Below are 20,709 nucleotides of genomic sequence, written 5' to 3'. Positions count from 1 at the left end.
CCGACTAAACAGAACCTGTGCAGGTGAACTATTAATTTAATCACAATCTATCTTACACTCACAGAGGACAAATCAATAAGGTCGAATAGATTTTTTTAGTAGCTCATGAGAAATAGTGGCAAGTGAATGGCTGAAAATGGGCTTGTCTTCTGCTGGACCTTTTGGGGCCCTGTTGTATTAAAAGCCCATTTTTATGCAAGCCTGGGACCATCGGAGGATCCTCTGGTAGTCTGGTAGGCCAATCCGATCCTGGGGTCAGCCCTGGGCTGGGACGAATGACATTTTATGTGATGCACCAAGTGGATATATCATCGGAGTACAAAAAGGAGAACAGAAATGAATCTTCACTGACTGCAACAGGTGGACAGGAAGGAAAGGTATTTGGGCACCATCAGCAATCGCCTCCTTGAGGTATGACAGGAAACATTAAAGTAGCACTCCACTTTATTTTTTCCTTGCACCCTGCATTTTTACATTGGTGTTTCAGTGGGGTGCGGTGTACAAAAATACTTACCGATCCTCGCATCTTGTCGTTTTTCGGGTCCAGCACCGCTCACGTGATCTTCCCTCTGACCTGGTCTGGAATCGCTGCTTTTCAGAAAACCAGAAGTCAGGCTCTCATTGCATTCCTATGGAGCCTCGTTCTGGCATTGAGAGCCTGTGTTGTGGTTTATTCAAAAGCACAGCGACTCCAGTCAAATCAGAGGGAAGATCACGTGAGTGGCGCTGGACCCGACAAATACAAGATGCGGGGATCGGTAAGTATTTTTGCACACAGCACCTCACTGAAATACCAATGTACAAATGGAGGGTGCAATAAAAAAAATAAAAGTAGGAGGTCTTCCCCGGGTAATTATAGACCAGTAAGCTTAACATCCGTCGTGGGGAAAATGTTTGAGGGGCTATTGAGGGACTATATACAGGATTATGTGACAATAAATAGCATTATAAGTGACAGCCAGCACGGTTTTACTAAGGACAGAAGTTGTCAAACTAACCTAATCTGTTTTTATGAAGAGGTGAGCAGAAGTCTAGACAGAGGGGCCGCTGTGGATTTAGTGTTTTTGGACTTTGCAAAGGCTTTTGACACTGTCCCCCATAGACGCCTAATGGGTAAATTAAGGACTATAGGTTTCGAAAATATAGTTTGTAATTGGATTGAGAATTGGCTCAAGGACCGTATCCAGAGGGTTGTGGTCAATGATTCCTTCTCTGAATGGTCCCCAGTTATAAGTGGTGTACCCCAGGGTTCAGTGCTGGGACCACTATTATTCAACTTATTTATTAATGATATAGAGGATGGGATTAATAGCACTATTTCTATTTTTGCAGATGACACCAAGCTATGTAATATAGTTCAGTCTATGGAAGATGTTCATGAATTGCAGGCAGATTTAAACAAACTAAGTGTTTGGGCGTCCACTTGGCAGATGAAGTTTAATGTAGATAAATGTAAAGTTATGCATCTGGGTACCAACAACCTGCATGCATCATATGTCCTAGGGGGAGCTACACTGGCGGATTCACTTGTTGAGAAGGATCTGGGTGTACTTGTAAATCATAAACTCAATAACAGCATGCAGTGTCAATCAGCTGCTTCAAAGGCCAGCAGGATATTGTCGTGTATTAAAAGAGGCATGGACTCGCGGGACAGGGATGTAATATTACCACTTTACAAAGCATTAGTGAGGCCTCATCTAGAATATGCAGTTCAGTTCTGGGCTCCAGTTCATAGAAAGGATGCCTGGAGTTGGAAAAAATACAAAGAAGAGCAACGAAGCTAATTAGGGGCATGGAGAATTTAAGTTATGAGGAAAGATTGAAAGAATTAAACCTATTTAGCCTTGAAAAAAGACGACTAAGGGGGGACATGATTAACTTATATAAATATATTAATGGTACATACAAAAAATATGGTGAAATCCTGTTCCTTGTAAAACCCCCTCAAAAAACAAGGGGGCACTCCCTCCGTCTGGAGAAAAAAAGGTTCAACCTGCAGAGGCGACAAGCCTTCTTTACAGTGAGAACTGTGAATCTATGGAATAGCCTACCGCAGGAGCTGGTCACAGCAGGGACAGTAGATGGCTTTAAAAAAGGGTTAGATAATTTCCTACAACAAAGAAATATTCGCTCCTATGCGTAGAAATTTTTCCTTCCCTTTTCCCTTCCCTTGGTTGAACTTGATGGACATGTGTCTTTTTTCAGCCGTACTAACTATGTAACTATGTAACCTTTATGACAAATTAAACATGACCAACAATCTCACATTATGCTTTGACCGACAACACTATTGGCGTAAAGAGCATGCAATTCATTACTAAAATAAAGCTATTCAATTTTAATGCTGCTAATTGTTGGTTGAAACTAAAATGAGAGCAGGTATAAAAAAAAAATATAAAAAAAATAATAATTATATATATATATATATATATAAATTCTATTAAACGCATACACAATACAATATTTATATGCCCCACTTAAATCCATGTCAAAGCAGCTAGCAAAACAACATTAATATAGTTAAAATATGATGTATTTACAGTCTGATGAACAGTGTAGTATGGAAGATCTATATGTTGATTTGATAAGTGAGCGTATAGAGCCCCATTCACCTTTCTTCTAGAAGTGGCCATCATAAAAGTATCGGTTTTAGACAGACTTGTGACCATTCAGCTTATATGCGGATATGCAACGCATAAAGACAAAACGTACAATGATATATAATTAACCATAAAATTATCTGAAACAGTTTTTAAAAGAACGTGTGCAAAATTAAATAACGTCCGGATACATACAGAATAAAAACAAACTCATTGTAACTCCTTGTAAAACCATTATACGCCAGTCCATATTGTAAATCTCCAATAAAAAGTTTAGCATTTGTAAAAAAAATTAAATAAACATACCCATATCTACTAGAGTGGATGACTTTGCATAAAGTCATGTAATAAATCTATCACAGTCCAACCCAATTGTAAAAACAGAATTGAGATTCCTGTAAATGTGTGGTCAGGGTTGATGTCCGCAGCTATTGTACATTTTGTCCTACTTGTCATTGTTGACCTTAATGCCTACGGCAACGTAAAAAGCCAAAACCTAAAATGTCAGATATCTTGACTTGAATCTTCAAACAATTAAAAATATAGTAAAAATCAATCACCTACCCGTAACCCATACAATTGTAAACCAGATTTTTTTTCCCCTAGAAATGTAACATTTGTGTCCTACCTCCAGAGGTCCCCACCAATCACAAACTGCAGCCCAGTCCTTCTCAAGTGAACGGGGCCAAGATATAATACCGGATACATAGTATTGACAGGTTGCTGGTAAATCTACGAAGGGGCCTAGGGATATATCAGCCATATTAAATCTCAGAAAAACCTAACTCAATATTTTGCCACTCCCATTACTTCAGTTTTATTAAACTACTTAGTTAACTTCCATTCACCCAATATATACTGTCCTGCCATCGCTCCTACCATGGAAAGATCATAAACAAGAATGATGTTCAACTTACGTAACTGCTGATAAGACCGGATATACAAGTTATAAAAATAGCGGCTGCCGGGTCCTCAGTCTACGCCCTTGGGGTTGGACTAAGCTTTGAGATATTTAAATACAGGTGAAAAGTAGCAACCCCAATAAATCTTGGTTAATGCCTTACGTATAAATGCAATGAATGGTATGAATTTATTTTGCACAAACATTAGTTCCATTGTGATCGCTAAGGTTACACACTACTTATGGAAAACTCAAAAGGAAGTAGAATATTTTATTCAGGTTTAAAGCATAGATCACTTGGGTTGGGGAGTTTGCAGCTGTAAAGACCTTTTATGTTTATTCCTTACACTATTATCTATAGACAATATTCAACGTATATAGCAAACACATAGATTATGCAAAATGAACATGCCAGTATAAAAAAAATAGCGCAGTTTCGCGAGGGTCTCTACAGGGTGTATTCAGATGTTGAGGGGTGATTGAAACTGCATGCAGTATTATTGCGGTTATGGCTTTTACAGGTGAAATATCTTAAATACATGCATTTCACCCGTATAAGCCGTAACGGAAACTGAAGCAAATCGCATGTGTTTGATTGTTGTTTTTTTTATATACAGTTTCAACTGCAATGTCTGAATAGAACCAAAGTATTGCGGCTTCCACGTGTGCGGCTCAAGTGAATAAGCAGCTCTCACTTCTAGCTTCATTCACATTAACAGGTATCAGATCAATGGAACGGTCACTCTGTTCTCTATACATGTACTGTACCTACATAGGACATATATGCTAGAGAGACCAGATTGTTTACTTCAGCCTTGTGACCCACAGTGTAAAAATATAAAAAATCCCTGCAAAGTCTAAAAAGTGCATCAAGTTGTAAATGTTAGGCTTCGTTCATAGTTATAGTACGTTTGAAAAAAATGACACGTCCATCATGTTCAACCTGCGTCGGTGTGTTCCGTTCTGCGTAGTCAGAGGAGCGGAACAAGGGAATATCGGAGGCAACTGTTTCGTTGCAGAACGCATACCACCAGCAGCCAACTGAACCGGTTGACTTTAATGGTTTCCATCGGCTTTCCATCGGGGTGTCCGTTGTTTTGCCGGAGACAATAGCACAGCATGCTGCACTATTTTCTCCGATAATCTCTGTCAGATCTGCAACGGAGGCCCCTAATGGAGCCTCCAACGCAGATGTGACGGAAGCCTTATTAGGGTATGTTCAAACTGCCTATTTTCAGCCGTTTTTTGGGCCATAAATGCCCGAAAAACAGCATTCGGTTCCCACGGGGCGTTTTTTTACGCAGCAGCTTGTAAAAATGCTATGTAAAAAAACGCCCTGTAAATAAGTGCATGTCACTTCTGGAGCAGCTTTTTACTGGGTAAATAGAAAAACAGCTCCAAAAACGGCCTAAAAAAAACGCATCAAAAAAACGCTTGATGCTTAAAAAACAGCTGACAATCAGAGGCTTTTTTCCCTTGAAAACAGCTCCGTATTTTACAGCTGTTTTTCGTGTGAACATACCCTTAAGATACTAACTGAAAATACACAAATATTTTATATGCATTGCTCACAAAGGTTTTACGAAATAGTCTGTCATATAACTAACCTGACATGGTTGTCAAAAGGGAATGCAACTGACTCAATCAAAATAATAGTTCTTCCCAAAGCTAAAATGTACAAAATGACAGTCACGTGTATCCACAGCCAGTTACTCATCCAACTGAGCACTCAATGACATCCACCTTAAAAACTTTCCCTGCTTGTCCCAACACAGGATGTACAGTACAGTATACGGGGTAAGAAAATGAATCATTTACTTGCAGAAACCTATTACCGGTCATAAACAAAGCCAATACACACCAACAGCAGCAGACTGCTTGAGACACTGAATCTCAACATTAAAAAGGGGTCGCCCGGTTTCAGCAAATTCATGTAATTTTTTGTATAAACAATATTCCAATATATTTCTGTATTAACTCCTCACGGTTTTCAAGATCTCCGCTTGTTGGTATTCAGTAGGAGCATTCTTTTCTTACTTCCAGCGGATAAAATTCTGTCCATGGTCATGTGATGTAGGCACAGGTGCTGGGATCGTTAGAAGACACCATTTTGATGCACATACAGCACCTACGTGTCCATCACACGACCATGGACAGAATTCCTACTGAATAACAAGCAGAGATCTTGAAAACCATGAAGAATTAATACAGAAAGTATATTGAAAAATAGTATAACTTAATTATCATTCATTTGCTGAAAGTGGACAACCCCTTTAAGGTGTAACTCATCAATAGATTTCAAGGTTAGAACTTATATTTAGGGTTTATTTGCAGTGCGGTTTTAAATTTTTTTTTTTTCAGCGCTGCAAAAAATGACAGAAAATGGCGTGCTTTTTTACAGCGGTTTGCAAATGGAGGTAAAAAGCCATGTGTTTTTTTCAGTGCACTTTTCGGCAAAACCGCACCATGTGAATACACCTGAATGGAAAATATTCTCAGTTTGAGAAGGAATTCCCAGTATATCTCTCTGTGCAGATGTATTAAGTCTCCAGGGTCTGGCTACGATATGTTGAGGCCTATTGGCAGAATATTGTGTGGAGGCCACCCATCACCTCATCATATAGTGCCCAAATAACACAGTACCCTGGTTAGAGCTATGAGAAATACGAAAACGGCAATGATGATACAAACATGCAAAAGGGTCAAAGTCAGCTGAGCGCTTCATAGTTTCAGCGACAGTGGGGGGTCTCAGCACCCTGGACCCCCACTGATCCAAACTTTTGAGAAATTGATCTCTATATACATACACACACCTTCTCAAATGAATTACAATATCAACAAAAAGTTAATTTCAGTAATTCAATTCAAAAAGTGAAACTCATATTATATAGATTCATTACACACAGTGATCTATTTCCAGCATTTTTTTAAATTTTAATGTTGATGAATATTCTAAGTTAATGAAAACCCAAAATTTAGTGTCTCAGAAAATGAAAATATTACATAAGCCCAATTTCAAAAATTATTGTTAATACCAAAATGTTGTCTTACTGAAATGTACCCTCAATACTTGGTTGGGGCTCCTTTGGCATGAATTACTGCATCAATGCGTCGTGGCATGGAGGCGATCAGCCTGTGCCACGGAAATCAGCATCTCCATAAAGCTTGTCAGCAGAGGGAAGCATGAAGTTCTCTAAAATTTCCTGCTAGATGGCTGCGTTGTCTCTGGACTTGATATAACACAGGGACCAACACCAGCAGATGCCATGGCTCTCCAACCATCACTGACTGTGGAAACTTCACACTGGACCGCAGGCAACTTGGATTGTTGCCTCTCCACTCTTCTTCCAGACTCTGGGACCTGGATTTCCAAATGAAATGCAAAATTTACTTTCATCTGAAAACATGACTTTGGACCACTGAGCAACAGTGTTGGTCCAGTGTGATATCAAGTCCAGAGTTAACACAGCCGTCTATCAGGAAATTTTAGAGCACTTCATGCTTCCCTCTGCTGACAAGCTTTATGGCGATGCGGATTTCATTTTCCAGCTGGACTTGGCACCTGACCATACTGCCAAAAGTACCAATACCTGGTTTAATAACCACAGTATCACTGTACTTGATTGGCCAGCAAACTTGCCTGACCTAAACCCCATAGACAATCTATGGGGTATTGTCAAGAGGAAGATGAGACACCAGACCCAACAATGCAGACAAGCTGAAGGCCGCTATCAAAGCAACCTGTGCTTCCATAACACCTCACCAGTGCTACAGGCTGATCACCTCCATGAGACAGAGAGACATTAGTCTTTATGTGACAGACAAAAAACATCCCCTACATCTTATAGCACATAAATACATCAAAAAGAAACAGTGAGACGCAGATGCCGATGACACATATTCCTCATACTTTAGACACCTTGCAATATATGCTTGAAATGTCTGAAGGACTTATGCACATGACTATTTGCACTGTGGACTGCAGTACGGAACTGCACTGCAATCTGTTTGTGTATATTATAGGGTTAATTCTTAACCAAACAGTGCTTCTACAGGAAAATACAGTCCACTATACGGCATCATTTTCAGGTTGTTGTTTTTTTTCCTGCTATGGGGACTGTTGTATATATATGCATGCATGCCTCCAAATGAACGCGCTACCACCTTATTCCTGTAGCTCCCCTGCCCAGAAATAGCACCACAACTGCCTTGTCTGGTGTTACAGCTCAGCAACAGACCCATGAATGGGGATGATCTGCAATAACCATCACAACCCATGAACAGATGTGATGCGAATTCTAGGGGGAGGGGGATTTTACAAAACAATCCGCGGGAGAAATCCGAGGCTTTAACTCCTGCAATGGATTTGCCAATGTTTCCATATGTCAATTAGACCCATTGTAAAACAATGGGGTTAATCCACAGCGTCAATCCACGCAAATTTTTCTGCTTACAAAATCTTTATTCGCTTGCATTATACGAGGAATGTTAGCGCATTTGGTGATGATTTAAGAGCGGATTCATTAAATCCTGAACATGTGAGCATGGCCCTAGACTCCATTCACTCATGCGGTTGTAACGCAACATTAGCTTAGGAGTCCTCATTAAAAAAAATATTGCTGCATCAGATGCCAAATTTTCCCCTAGAAGCAGTGTCTCATTGCTTTATGGTTCAACATATGCAACCCATAAAACTGAAATCTGCGTGCATAAAACCTAAAGAAAGTCACCGGTGGGGGGGGGGGAAGACATCTAATAAATTACTAAAAACTTCTGTAACATAGAAAGGGAATATGATGGTCTCTCATGGAGAACCAATGGGGTCACATCTGTAAGCAGAGAAAGCAAGTGATGCCCTTTCTTATCGCTAGCCAAATAAGTTAAGGGCACAGCTTAGCACTTGTAGTGGGGGGCTTGTGTGCATCCGGGTAGGACTGAGGCGCGAGAGAGAGGCGCGAGAGAGAGGCGCGAGAGAGAGGCGCGAGAGAGAGGCGCGAGAGAGAGGCGCGAGAGAGAGGCGCGAGAGAGAGGCGCGAGAGAGAGGCGCGAGAGAGAGAGAGAGAGAGAGAGAGAGAGAGAGAGAGAGAGAGGCGCGAGAGAGAGAGAGAGAGAGAGAGAGGCGCGAGAGAGGCGCGAGAGAGAGAGAGAGAGAGAGAGAGAGGCGCGAGAGAGAGAGAGAGAGAGAGGCGCGAGAGAGAGAGAGAGAGGCGCGAGAGAGAGAGAGAGAGGCGCGAGAGAGAGAGAGAGAGGCGCGAGAGAGAGAGAGAGGCGCGAGAGAGAGGCGCGAGAGAGAGGCGCGAGAGAGAGAGAGAGAGAGAGAGAGGCGCGAGAGAGAGAGAGAGAGAGAGAGAGAGGCGCGAGAGAGAGAGAGAGGCGCGAGAGAGAGAGAGAGAGAGAGGCGCGAGAGAGGCGCGAGAGAGAGAGAGAGAGAGAGGCGAGAGAGAGAGAGAGAGGCGCGAGAGAGAGAGAGAGAGAGAGGCGCGAGAGAGAGAGAGAGAGGCGCGAGAGAGAGGCGCGAGAGAGAGGCGCGAGAGAGAGAGAGAGAGAGAGCGAGGCGCGAGAGAGAGAGCGAGGCGCGAGAGAGAGAGCGAGGCGCGAGAGAGAGAGCGAGGCGCGAGAGAGAGAGCGAGGCGCGAGAGAGAGAGCGAGGCGCGAGAGAGAGAGCGAGGCGCGAGAGAGAGAGCGAGGCGCGAGAGAGAGAGCGAGGCGCGAGAGAGAGAGCGAGGCGCGAGAGAGAGAGCGAGGCGCGAGAGAGAGAGAGCGAGGCGCGAGAGAGAGAGAGCGAGGCGCGAGAGAGAGAGAGCGAGGCGCGAGAGAGAGAGAGCGAGGCGCGAGAGAGAGAGAGCGAGGCGCGAGAGAGAGAGAGCGAGGCGCGAGAGAGAGAGAGCGAGGCGCGAGAGAGAGAGAGCGAGGCGCGAGAGAGAGAGAGCGAGGCGCGAGAGAGAGAGAGCGAGGCGCGAGAGAGAGAGAGCGAGGCGCGAGAGAGAGAGCGAGGCGCGAGAGAGAGAGCGAGGCGCGAGAGAGGCAGAGCGAGGCGCGAGAGAGGCAGAGCGAGGCGCGAGAGAGCGAGGCGCGAGAGAGCGAGGCGCGAGAGAGCGAGGCGCGAGAGAGCGAGGCGCGAGAGAGCGAGGCGCGAGAGAGCGAGGCGCGAGAGAGCGAGGCGCGAGAGAGAGAGGCGCGAGAGAGAGAGGCGCGAGAGAGAGAGGCGCGAGAGAGAGAGGCGCGAGAGAGAGAGGCGCGAGAGAGAGAGGCGCGAGAGAGAGAGGCGCGAGAGAGAGAGGCGCGAGAGAGAGAGGCGCGAGAGAGAGAGGCGCGAGAGAGAGAGGCGCGAGAGAGAGAGGCGCGAGAGAGAGAGGCGCGAGAGAGAGAGGCGCGAGAGAGAGAGGCGCGAGAGAGAGAGGCGCGAGAGAGAGAGGCGCGAGAGAGAGAGGCGCGAGAGAGAGAGGCGCGAGAGAGAGAGGCGCGAGAGAGCGAGGCGCGAGAGAGCGAGGCGCGAGAGAGCGAGGCGCGAGAGAGCGAGGCGCGAGAGAGAGAGCGAGGCGCGAGAGAGAGAGCGAGGCGCGAGAGAGAGAGCGAGGCGCGAGAGAGAGAGCGAGGCGCGAGAGAGAGAGCGAGGCGCGAGAGAGAGAGCGAGGCGCGAGAGAGAGAGCGAGGCGCGAGAGAGAGAGCGAGGCGCGAGAGAGAGAGCGAGGCGCGAGAGAGAGAGCGAGGCGCGAGAGAGAGAGCGAGGCGCGAGAGAGAGAGCGAGGCGCGAGAGAGAGAGCGAGGCGCGAGAGAGAGAGCGAGGCGCGAGAGAGAGAGCGAGGCGCGAGAGAGAGAGAGCGAGGCGCGAGAGAGAGAGAGCGAGGCGCGAGAGAGAGAGAGCGAGGCGCGAGAGAGAGAGCGAGGCGCGAGAGAGAGAGCGAGGCGCGAGAGAGAGAGCGAGGCGCGAGAGAGAGAGCGAGGCGCGAGAGAGGCAGAGCGAGGCGCGAGAGAGCGAGGCGCGAGAGAGCGAGGCGCGAGAGAGCGAGGCGCGAGAGAGCGAGGCGCGAGAGAGCGAGGCGCGAGAGAGCGAGGCGCGAGAGAGCGAGGCGCGAGAGAGCGAGGCGCGAGAGAGCGAGGCGCGAGAGAGCGAGGCGCGAGAGAGCGAGGCGCGAGAGAGCGAGGCGCGAGAGAGCGAGGCGCGAGAGAGAGAGGCGCGAGAGAGAGAGGCGCGAGAGAGAGAGGCGCGAGAGAGAGAGGCGCGAGAGAGAGAGGCGCGAGAGAGAGAGGCGCGAGAGAGAGAGGCGCGAGAGAGAGAGGCGCGAGAGAGAGAGGCGCGAGAGAGAGAGGCGAGAGAGAGAGGCGCGAGAGAGAGAGGCGCGAGAGAGAGAGGCGCGAGAGAGAGAGGCGCGAGAGAGAGAGGCGCGAGAGAGAGAGGCGCGAGAGAGAGAGGCGCGAGAGAGAGAGGCGCGAGAGAGAGAGGCGCGAGAGAGAGAGGCGCGAGAGAGAGAGCGAGGCGCGAGAGAGAGAGCGAGGCGCGAGAGAGAGAGCGAGGCGCGAGAGAGAGAGCGAGGCGCGAGAGAGAGAGCGAGGCGCGAGAGCGAGGCTACAGCTCTAGTCAGGTCTTCTTCCAATCATTTATTTTGTGAACATACCAGGCGTATTGCACATCTAAGTAGAGGCCTGTGAATGAAGTACAATAGTACACGTAAAAACTTGCTTCAGGGTGGTGGAGACTTTAACTATTTGGTTTTACAAGGCAAGTATGAGGAACCAAAAGTGGTGCCAGCTTCACATTCCTAAAGTCATTAGGAGCTCATCTTTCATCTCTATTTAGCACTGGCATTTCGAAAGTGCTAAAAAAAAATTTGACAAACCGATCGTGGTGTCTTAGAAATACATAGAAAACAATATAGCCCGATACCGAATTATGTACTTAGCTCAGGTTGGGTGAAGCAGAATAATTCACTGGGTACAGCTTATATAAATTCTTATTTAGCTGAAAGGAAGAGATCAACTATAGACCCCTCTGTAGGAATGAACTGTATAATAATATATATATATATATATATATATATATATATATATATATATATATATACACATATACACACACACACTACCATTCAAAAGTTTAGGGTCACTTAGAAATTTCCTTATTTTTGAAAGAAAAGCACAGTGGATGCCAGGACTAAGAGCACTTGCCGTGCTTGAAACGCGTAGGCGCTAAATACCCATCTATTACTGCCTTGATGCCCAAATGCACCTGATATCGAATTTTAAAGCTTTTTTGATACAATAAAATTGGGAATACGTTCCTTTTTAAACCACATACCTGCAGCGCTGGATCAACTTTCTTCATTCTACTATTGGAAAAAAGTGTTATGGACAGACGAATCGAAGTTTGAGGTGTTTGGATCACACAGAAGAACATTTGTGAGACGCAGAACAACTGAAAAGATGCTGGAAGAGTGCCTGACGCTATCAGTCAAGTATGGTGGAGGTAATGTGATGGTCTGCGGTTGATTTGGTGCTGGTAATGTGGGAGATTTGTACAAGGTAAAAGGGATTTTGAATAAGGAAGGCAATCACTACATTTTGCAACGCCATGCCATACCCTGGGGACCGCGCTTGATTGGAGCCAATTTCATCCTACAACAGGACAATGACCCAAAGCACACCTCCACATTATGCAAAAACTATTTAGGGAAGAAGCAGGCAGCTGGTATTCTATCTGTAATGGAGTGGCCAGCGCAGTCACCAGATCTCAACCCCATAGAGCTGTTGTGGGAGCAGCTTGACCGTATGGTACGCAAGAAGTGCCCATCAAGCCAATCCAACTTGTGGGAGGGACTTCTGGAAGCATGGGGTGAAATTTCTCCCGATTACCTCAGCAAATTAACAGCTAGAATGCCAAAGGTCTGCAATGCTGTAATTGCCGCAAATGGAGCATTCTTTGATGAAAGCAAAGTTTGAAGGAGAAAATTATGATTTCAAATAAAAATCATTATTTCTAACCTTGTCAATGTCTTGACTATATTTTCTAGTCATTTTGCAACTCATTTGATAAATATAAGTGTGAGTTTTCATGGTGACCCCAAACTTTTGAACGGTAGTGTGTGTGTGTGTGTATATATATATATATATATATATATTCCGCAGCACTTTATAACTAAGAGGGAACATGTACAGACAATATCAGACAATACATATTGACAAAACTAATTTTCAATTCAAACAAGAGGAGTGAGGACCCTGCTAGCAAGAGTTTACACTCTATGAGGAAATGTAAAAAAGTGCTTGTTCTGTACAATGGTCCAGCCATCTTTTATACACATGGGGTGGTACAGATAAAGCTGCATGAGCCGGTCACCAGCCAGTATCTGTGTATGACAGACATGAAGTGCAGTAGGGTTCAAGGAGTGTGGGGGATACTGCTGAATGAGGGGGGTCAGGTTCTGATGACTAATGTAAAAGGGGGGCCAGGGAAAGGAGTCAGATTAGGGAATGTTATAGGCCTGTCTAAAAGGATGTGTTTTCAAGGCACGCATAAAACTGTGAATATTGGGAACTCATCTGATTGTCTGGGGTAGCGCATTCCAGAGGACTGGTGCAGCACGAGAAAAATCTTGGAGACAGGAGTGGGAGGTTCGGATTATGGAGCATGTTAATCTAAGGTCGTTTGGAGAATGTAGAGCACAGGTAGGGTGATAGACAGAGATGAGGGAGAAAATGTAAGGACATGCAGCATTGTGGAGAGCTTTGGGGGAGCCTAGAGACTTATTTTTCTGTTATTGGGTCAAAAGCTGAGAGTGAAGAAGAGGGAGTGCTGGAGGGAAGGGAATCGATGTTACTGGGGGACTGAGAGATAAGATCATGCCGGATGTTGTCAATTTTAACTTTAAAATAAGTGGCCAGGTCTTCAGCACTGAGATCGGTGATTCGTGTCTGCACTTTAGGACTAAGGAGGGAATGAAAAGTATCAAAGAGGCGTTTTGGATTATTAGATAAGGAGATAGGAGAGACAAAATAGACTTGTTTGGCTCTGTGAAGAGCAGAGTTGTAAGTTCTCAGCATAAGGCCTGATTCACGTGAGCGTATTTTACGTCCGTGTGATAACGTTAAAACAACGGCCATTACTTCAACGGACCGTCTGAAGGGTCCGTTGAAAACATGTCCAACGGTATTTTCTTCCATTTTCAAGTTTTTCCAATCCGAGTTTCCCCACGTTCATGTGAATATAGCCTAAATTTGTAATAGAGGAAGTCTGCTGACAAATACGATTTTCTCCACAGACGGTCGGCACATCTGGAGCACCACTGAAGAGGTCATGTAGATTTCTGTATGTCTGATGGGTAGGCATGTTCTTAGGTGGCAGAGCATTTGTGTTCGTAAAGGAGAGGAGGTTGTGATCAGAGAGTGGGAGAGGAGAATTATTAAAGTCAGAAACTGTATAGTACTTTACATGCAATTGGGCAGATTTAGGGGATGGTCCCCTTTTCAGTTACATATAAAAAAAATTGTCGGTGTTGGAAAATGTGGTACGTGCTGAATGTAATTTGTTTTTGAATGCCACCAGAAAACTGGAGAAATTGCATCTGCACTGCAATAGTTCGACTGTGTTCCCACTTGCGTTGTGGCTTCCGTTCATAATGTAAGCCAGGATGCTCTGCCATACGACACGACAGATAACATGGCGTCGAGGGACCTCTCTGACTTACATTGGGGTCAGTTGGGTTTTTGTCAAGGCATCTAATTTTGACAAGGAGAATAGCACTGCATGCACTATTTCCCCTGTAGGATAGGAACACACACACACAAACGTATTCAGTGCGGATACACGGTGTTAAGCTGCACAGCGTATCCGCTATGAACACCTGAAGAAATGCAGTCTGGAAAATGGCACCACATTGTGATTTATTTTTCCATCGGAATTTCCATTGCAAAGCTGCGCAGGATAAAAAAAAAAAAAAAAAAGTTTATACTTACCCCCTCCCTCTTCTCGGCGCGTAGTTCGGCCTCCCGGGATGACATTGCAAGCCATGTGATGCTGCAGCGGTCACATGGCCTGCAACGTCATCCAGGGTGGCCGGACTGGAGAAGAAGTAGGGAACTCTGGGTAAGTATAACTTTATTATAATTTTTCTCTAACTTGCGAGTTTTGTGGTGCATCGCTGTGATTCCGCTGCAAATATCACAACACACACTGCTTTGTTGTGGGTTTAAGCACCCCATTGAATTCAATGGGTAATCCCACAACAGAAGAGTTGCGTATCCGCAGAATACATTGACATGCTACAGTTGAAGTAACCACACCGCAGGTCAATTTACGTGCGTTTTTTGGGGCGGATATTTACTGCAGTGTGTGTTCCTACAATGGAGGTTCCAAACTGTTCCTCTGACGCATATGTGAACATAGCCTAAGGGTATGTTCACACGCAAACTCAAAGACGTCTGAAAATACGGCACTTTTTTCAAGGGAAAACAGCTCCTGATTTTCAGATGTTTTTTAAGCCACTCGTGATTTTCGCTTTTTTACGGCCGTTTTTGGAGCGGTTTTCAATAGAGTCTATGAAAAACGGCTCCAAAAATTACCCAAGAAGTGACCTGCATTTCATTTTCGCGGGCCATTTACGCGGGTGTTTTTCAAAACGGCCGAGTAAAAAAACGGCCCGTCGGAACAGAACGCAGTGTTCCCATTGAAATCATTCTGGTATTCTGCTTCCGATTTTTTGGCCGTTTGCGGGCCGAAAATAGGCCGTGTGAACATACCCTAACACTCCAAAATGGAGGATCCAGTTAGTTGCATAACGTTTTACATTCAATTCCCTTTGAGTGTGACTCAAGAATCTAACAGTTGCGCCAATTCATTTTTTTCATTTCTTTTCTTTCAGCCTTTCAAAAGCACCATTTATATCATATAATGTATTGTTTGTGGGGTGGAATTGGAAAAAAAATAAAAAACACTGATTCCTCCATGTTTTTGGGGTTTCATTTCTACAATGACATTTTAACTCTGCAGTTCGATAAGATTACGGCAAAATCAAATGTTTGTCTTATGTTTTATGATGTACTACTTTTACATAGAAAAAAATATTTGTAAAAAAACAAAAATAATTGTTTTGTGTTGCCATATTCTTAGAGCCATAATTATTTATTTATTTTCAGCTGTGTGAGGGCTTGTTATTTGCAGGGCGAACTGTAGTATTTATTGGTTCTATGTTCGGGTATATGCAACTTTTTGATCACTTTTTATTTCATTTTCTGGTGAGCTAGGCGGATATAAAAACAAAAAGAACAAAAGCAGTCATTGTGGCCATTTTTATTTTACTTTTTACTGCGTTACCATGCGGCTTAAATAACATTATTAGAATAGTACAGACTTGAACCGATGCTTTGATACAAATTCTGTTAATTTCTTTTTTTTTTTTTACTTTAGGGAAAAAGAAATTGGATAAAAAAAAATGTAAATATTTTTTGTACATTAAAAAAAAAAATATTTGCTTTTTTTTATTATTAGTCCTCCTAGGGGACTTGAACAAGCAGTCGATGGATCGGTACTACATTACACAGTATTGCAATACTCATGCGTAGCAGTATATTGTGGTTTGTACCGGCTCCTATTAAGCCCGGTCTCCAAGCAGGGCTTAATAGGACCACAAAGAAGGGAAAACGGGGGGCCTTCATTAGGCCCGCAGGCTGCCATGACAACCATTGGAACCCCACAACCCCATGGTGGGGGGCCGCCCCCCACTTTTACGGCTTAGATGCCACAGTTGCTATTGACCTCGGCATCCAAGTTGTTAAAAGGTCAGGATCTGACTTATCTGCGTTCCTGGCCATTGCAGTAAGGTGTCAGCTGTATATTACAACTAACACCTGCTAAGTATGAAACAGGTTCAGTGCGTGAGCGTGCTCTGTACTCCCCCATGGCGGCTGTCATGTACAGTTACGTCACATGTCGCCAAGGGGTTAAATTGTGCAACAGTCGTACAACGTAAAATAAATCTTGCAGTCCTCTCCTGGTGTGCTATACATCCCAGCTGAAAGTTCAGAGTCCAGTGAACATACCTTGTGAAGCATGCCCTTATTTGCTCCTCCCTACTGTCAATTCACTAGTGTGTGTGTACCCATGTCACGTCTCCTCCGTCCTTCCACTCTCGCACTGACATGGCTGTGTAATAGCAGCCCAAACCCAGAACAGGGCACCTACAGTGATTCTCTTTAAAGTGAGCTATAGCTTGCAATTCTACTGTACTCTAGAGATATGGTGCACTACATAGCCAGGCTGCCGTGAGATGTATCAAAACTACTGCAAAGAAAAAAAAGTGCAGGAGTTACCTATAGAAGCCAGCAAGGTTGCCTTCTTCCAAAAGACCTCTAAAAACAAATGCAATGTTCTTGGTTTCTGCGGTCGTTGCGTTAGTTTTTACTTGAATAGCCGTTTGTAAAATAGTTATTATTTCAAGGAAAGTTGGTAAGAAAATATATCTATCCATCTGTATATACTATTCTCAGGCTTGTCATATTAAGGAAAGTCACTCTCACCATTATCTCTCCTGCTCCTTTAAGTGCTTAAGGACCCTTCTAGACCATATTCTCCTGCCGTATATATACTCCGTGCTAGACCCAGTAATAAACTGAACATGAAGACGAGGGCCACTAGTGACGTGGCCAGTAAACAATCATATGGGAGATGGAAAAGTTAACACTTTTATACGGTCAGTGAAACCTTTAGCAAGTCTAAAACCCATAACTTAAATAGTTTCACTATACGTGCTGACAAGAGGACAATACAAAGACATGAGGTGAAAGCCATACAGCATATATTCCTAGCAAAATGAAAATGTCAGCAGGCAGAGCAGTACAGGGAAGAAAATAAGTAGATCATAAATCATCGCAGCTTCAAAACATCTCATGCACATTACATAAGCAAATAGCAAGAATTAATTATCTGTACGGAATTCAGATTTAAAAAAAAAAAATACCTGTATAATGACCATTACGTATCGGATGGCTGAAAATGACATTGTGTGTGTGTGTGTGTGTGTGTGTGTGTGTGTGTGTGTGTATAATCTAGAGAAAAAAGGAGTCTATTACTATCAATTTTAACAGAAATAGAAAATTTCTTTATTGTATACAAAATAGAGAATGTGTGCGTGCATATATATATATATATATATATATATATATATATATATAAATAAAATAATGGGTAGCTGAGAGGCTCCCCCTATATGGATTGCACCGGACAGAATCAAATTGACTTGAATTACAGGCATGGACTTCACTAAAAGTGCTTTAAAGTAAAGTGGTCGATCAAGTTTCAGGAAAACGTGTATGGGATTATAAAGTCACCACTTTAATGAAACATAAGGATTTACTGGGCCGCCTTATTTGTCTTTGTGCCCAATAAGATCTTCCTACAGGTTTAGAACTTATTCCTTAATACAACATTCCAAATTTTAGTGGAAAGACGGTGTATTGCGGCCAACATATATCTGTGGACTACAAACACTCCAGAACCACAGGTTATAATCGTACAGTTCACTTCCAAATCCAAAAACTTACCATACGACTGGTGTCATTGGGAGAGAAGTCTGTGTAATATGGTATATACAATAAATATAAAAAGGAACACTAACCAGAAGCTAGAAAGCTCATAAAAGCTGGAAATATTATTCACAAATAGGTTTGTAAACGCTCTGGAGTTAAACTTAGCTGAAGACACTTTTCTGAACGACAAGTATTCAGTAATCCTATTGATGAATACTACAACCAGTTTTTCCCTCAGCATTAAATGGCTGCTTACAGAGAACAATAGATTACATTTAGTTGATATAAAAAAGAAAAAAAAAAAGAAAAATAAATTAAACAAAAAGGTGCAAGACAGGTTTTGTATCCCTTTAAACACTACCAAAGCAAACAAGTACGGAAACAGGAATCACATTTTTACATAGGTTCGAAATCTTACCTAAAAATACTGCTCCTGTACATAAATGGTTAATAAAGACAAACAGAACAATCTCCCTTATAGACATGAGGGGCTTTTACTGGTCCTACTTCCTTTAATGGATAAAATGCTGAGGACTTGTATTTTCACTTCTCAGAAATGTCTGATAGTAAGAAGTGAAACAATCTGGTCTCATACTTAGAAATAAAACATAATAAACAGAGTCTCCATGGTGTCTCAGTACATTGTGTGTGTACAAGGAAAGCGGGAACTTATTAACTTACCCCAGACAGGGTCTTCAGAGTCTCACACCAGCCTGGAAAGAACTTCAAAACTATTTCCGAGGATCTTCGAGAGAACTAATCCTTTCCTACTACTCCGAGAGTTCTTTCTGAGATCTTCCTAAATCAACAACACAGGTTAAACCTCACCTGTCTGTCCCTCCCTCCATAACCTGCTCTCTCACCTTGTGCCTGGTCATGGAAGGGGCGGACAGAGAGGTTCCTACAGCCAATAAAACTCCTCCAGCCTGGACCTGCTGCATGTGCAGGTACACTAGGAATGCTACCAGCAGTTAACCCATTCCAGCCCGTAACTTGGTTTATTACATGCTTCTTATAGGCTGTTAAACATCTATACAGTGAACTTCCCCAAAAAACGAATAAAGACGGCTCCCACCACACCCACAAGTACCATACATCAAAGTGAGGTGACAAATGTCATATAAAAGAAAATATAAACGATCTACCTAATTTGAAAAATTCATAGGTCTACTATTAGATTATTTTGGCGCTCCTCCCTTTTATATATTCTATGTACTGTTTTACTATAGCCGAATTTAGTATAAAGTAACTTCCAGGGAAACTACGTTCACAAATAGCAGAATTGCTGCAGATTTTCCGTCCGGATTTGCAGAGGAAAAACTTACAGCGGAAGAGATTTTAAAAATGTCATCCACATGCTGCAGAAAATTTCCATGCAGTAATTGACCTGCTGGGTCGATTTTTTCAGGCTAGGGCTAACAAAGATTGCTGTGTCGTACTGTGTAAATCACAGTAATGGAAGTGATTATCGCCGCGTTGTGACTGCCACTTGGCAATCGCAAGAAATCCAAACACGCCCACATTCCCTTTCATTATTGCGATGCGGGCAGCGCAACACTGATTTTTGGCCGTGCGATCTGGGTCGTGGCCAAAGTTGAAGTGTAGCCCTAGCTTTAGGATGGGTTCCCACGGGTCGGATACACTGTGTAACAACTACGCAGTGTATCCGACCTGGAACCCGCAGCACAACGTGGTGAAATACAATTAAAAAAACGTCCGTACTTACCTAGGCTGCTGTCATGGGAACACGTCCTTACATGGCTGTCCAGTCCGGCCGACCTGGATGACGCTAAAGCCCATGTAACCGCTGCAGCCTGTGATTGGCTGCAGTGGTCACATGGGCTGAAACGTCATCCCAGGAGGCTGGGCTGTAGGAGGAAGCAGGGAGTTCTGGGCAAGAATGAATGATTTTTTTTTTCTGAGTTGCGATTTTGCATCGCTGCGATTCCACTGCAAAAGTCGCAATACTTAACTTCTCATGCGGGTTTTGCATCCCCATTGAAAACCCGCAACAGAAAAGCAACAAAAAGCAGCATAAATTGACATGCTGCGGATTTCAATTCCACACCCCAGGTCAATTTATTAACGGTTTCGCTGCGTTTTTAAAATCTCATCCACTTTGCTGCTACTGTAAATGCTGCGGAATTTCAGCACAGAATTCTGTTGTGGAAATTCTTCAGTGTTTACACTACGTGAGAACCCGGGCCTTAGAAGGCAGCATATTAATTCCTGCTGCGGAATGGTTGCGTATTTGTTGCAGTTTTTCCTTATTGAGTTCAATCGGCAACAAATACTAATACAAATTGATAACATTTTTGCTGTGGAAAAGCTGCGTATCCGCAGCAAAAAAACGCTAATATAAAGAAACAAACATATCTTCACTCTAACCCCTTCCCAACATTTGTCGTATGGATACGTTATGGAAAGCCAGTGCTTCTTGCAAATTGCCGTATCCATATGACAAATGGATGGCATGATCTCAGAAGCTGAGTCCGTACCATCACCCCCGGATGTCAGCCGTTACAGCTGAAACCCTGCTGTAATGGCGGGGACCAAAGTTAGCTCCGATCCCTGCCATTAACCCCTTAAATGCAGTGGTCAAAAGCGACTGCTGCATTTATGGTGTTTGTAGCCAATCGCCATCCCAGCAACGAAATCGCCGGGGTGCCGATGGCTGCAATGGCAACCAGA

General features: G+C 43.9%; 1 protein-coding gene across 2 annotated transcripts in view; it reads right to left on the bottom strand.

The window, feature by feature from the left end:
• The window catches only part of C2H1orf116 (chromosome 2 C1orf116 homolog), a 39,586-nt gene extending 20,709 nt beyond the window's left edge, over nucleotides 1-18,877 (bottom strand). For both annotated transcript variants that reach the window (XM_075850669.1, XM_075850670.1), the window contains exon 1: nucleotides 18,700-18,877. The gene's annotated coding sequence lies outside the window, so the exon portion shown is untranslated. The remainder of the gene's footprint in view (nucleotides 1-18,699) is intronic.
• Nucleotides 18,878-20,709: the final 1,832 nt, after the last annotated feature.

This window comes from Rhinoderma darwinii, chromosome 2, assembly GCF_050947455.1.
Source record: "Rhinoderma darwinii isolate aRhiDar2 chromosome 2, aRhiDar2.hap1, whole genome shotgun sequence".
Taxonomy (NCBI): domain Eukaryota; kingdom Metazoa; phylum Chordata; class Amphibia; order Anura; family Rhinodermatidae; genus Rhinoderma; species Rhinoderma darwinii.
Note: the sequence above shows the minus strand (reverse complement) of the source record. Positions and strands in the feature narration are given on the sequence as shown.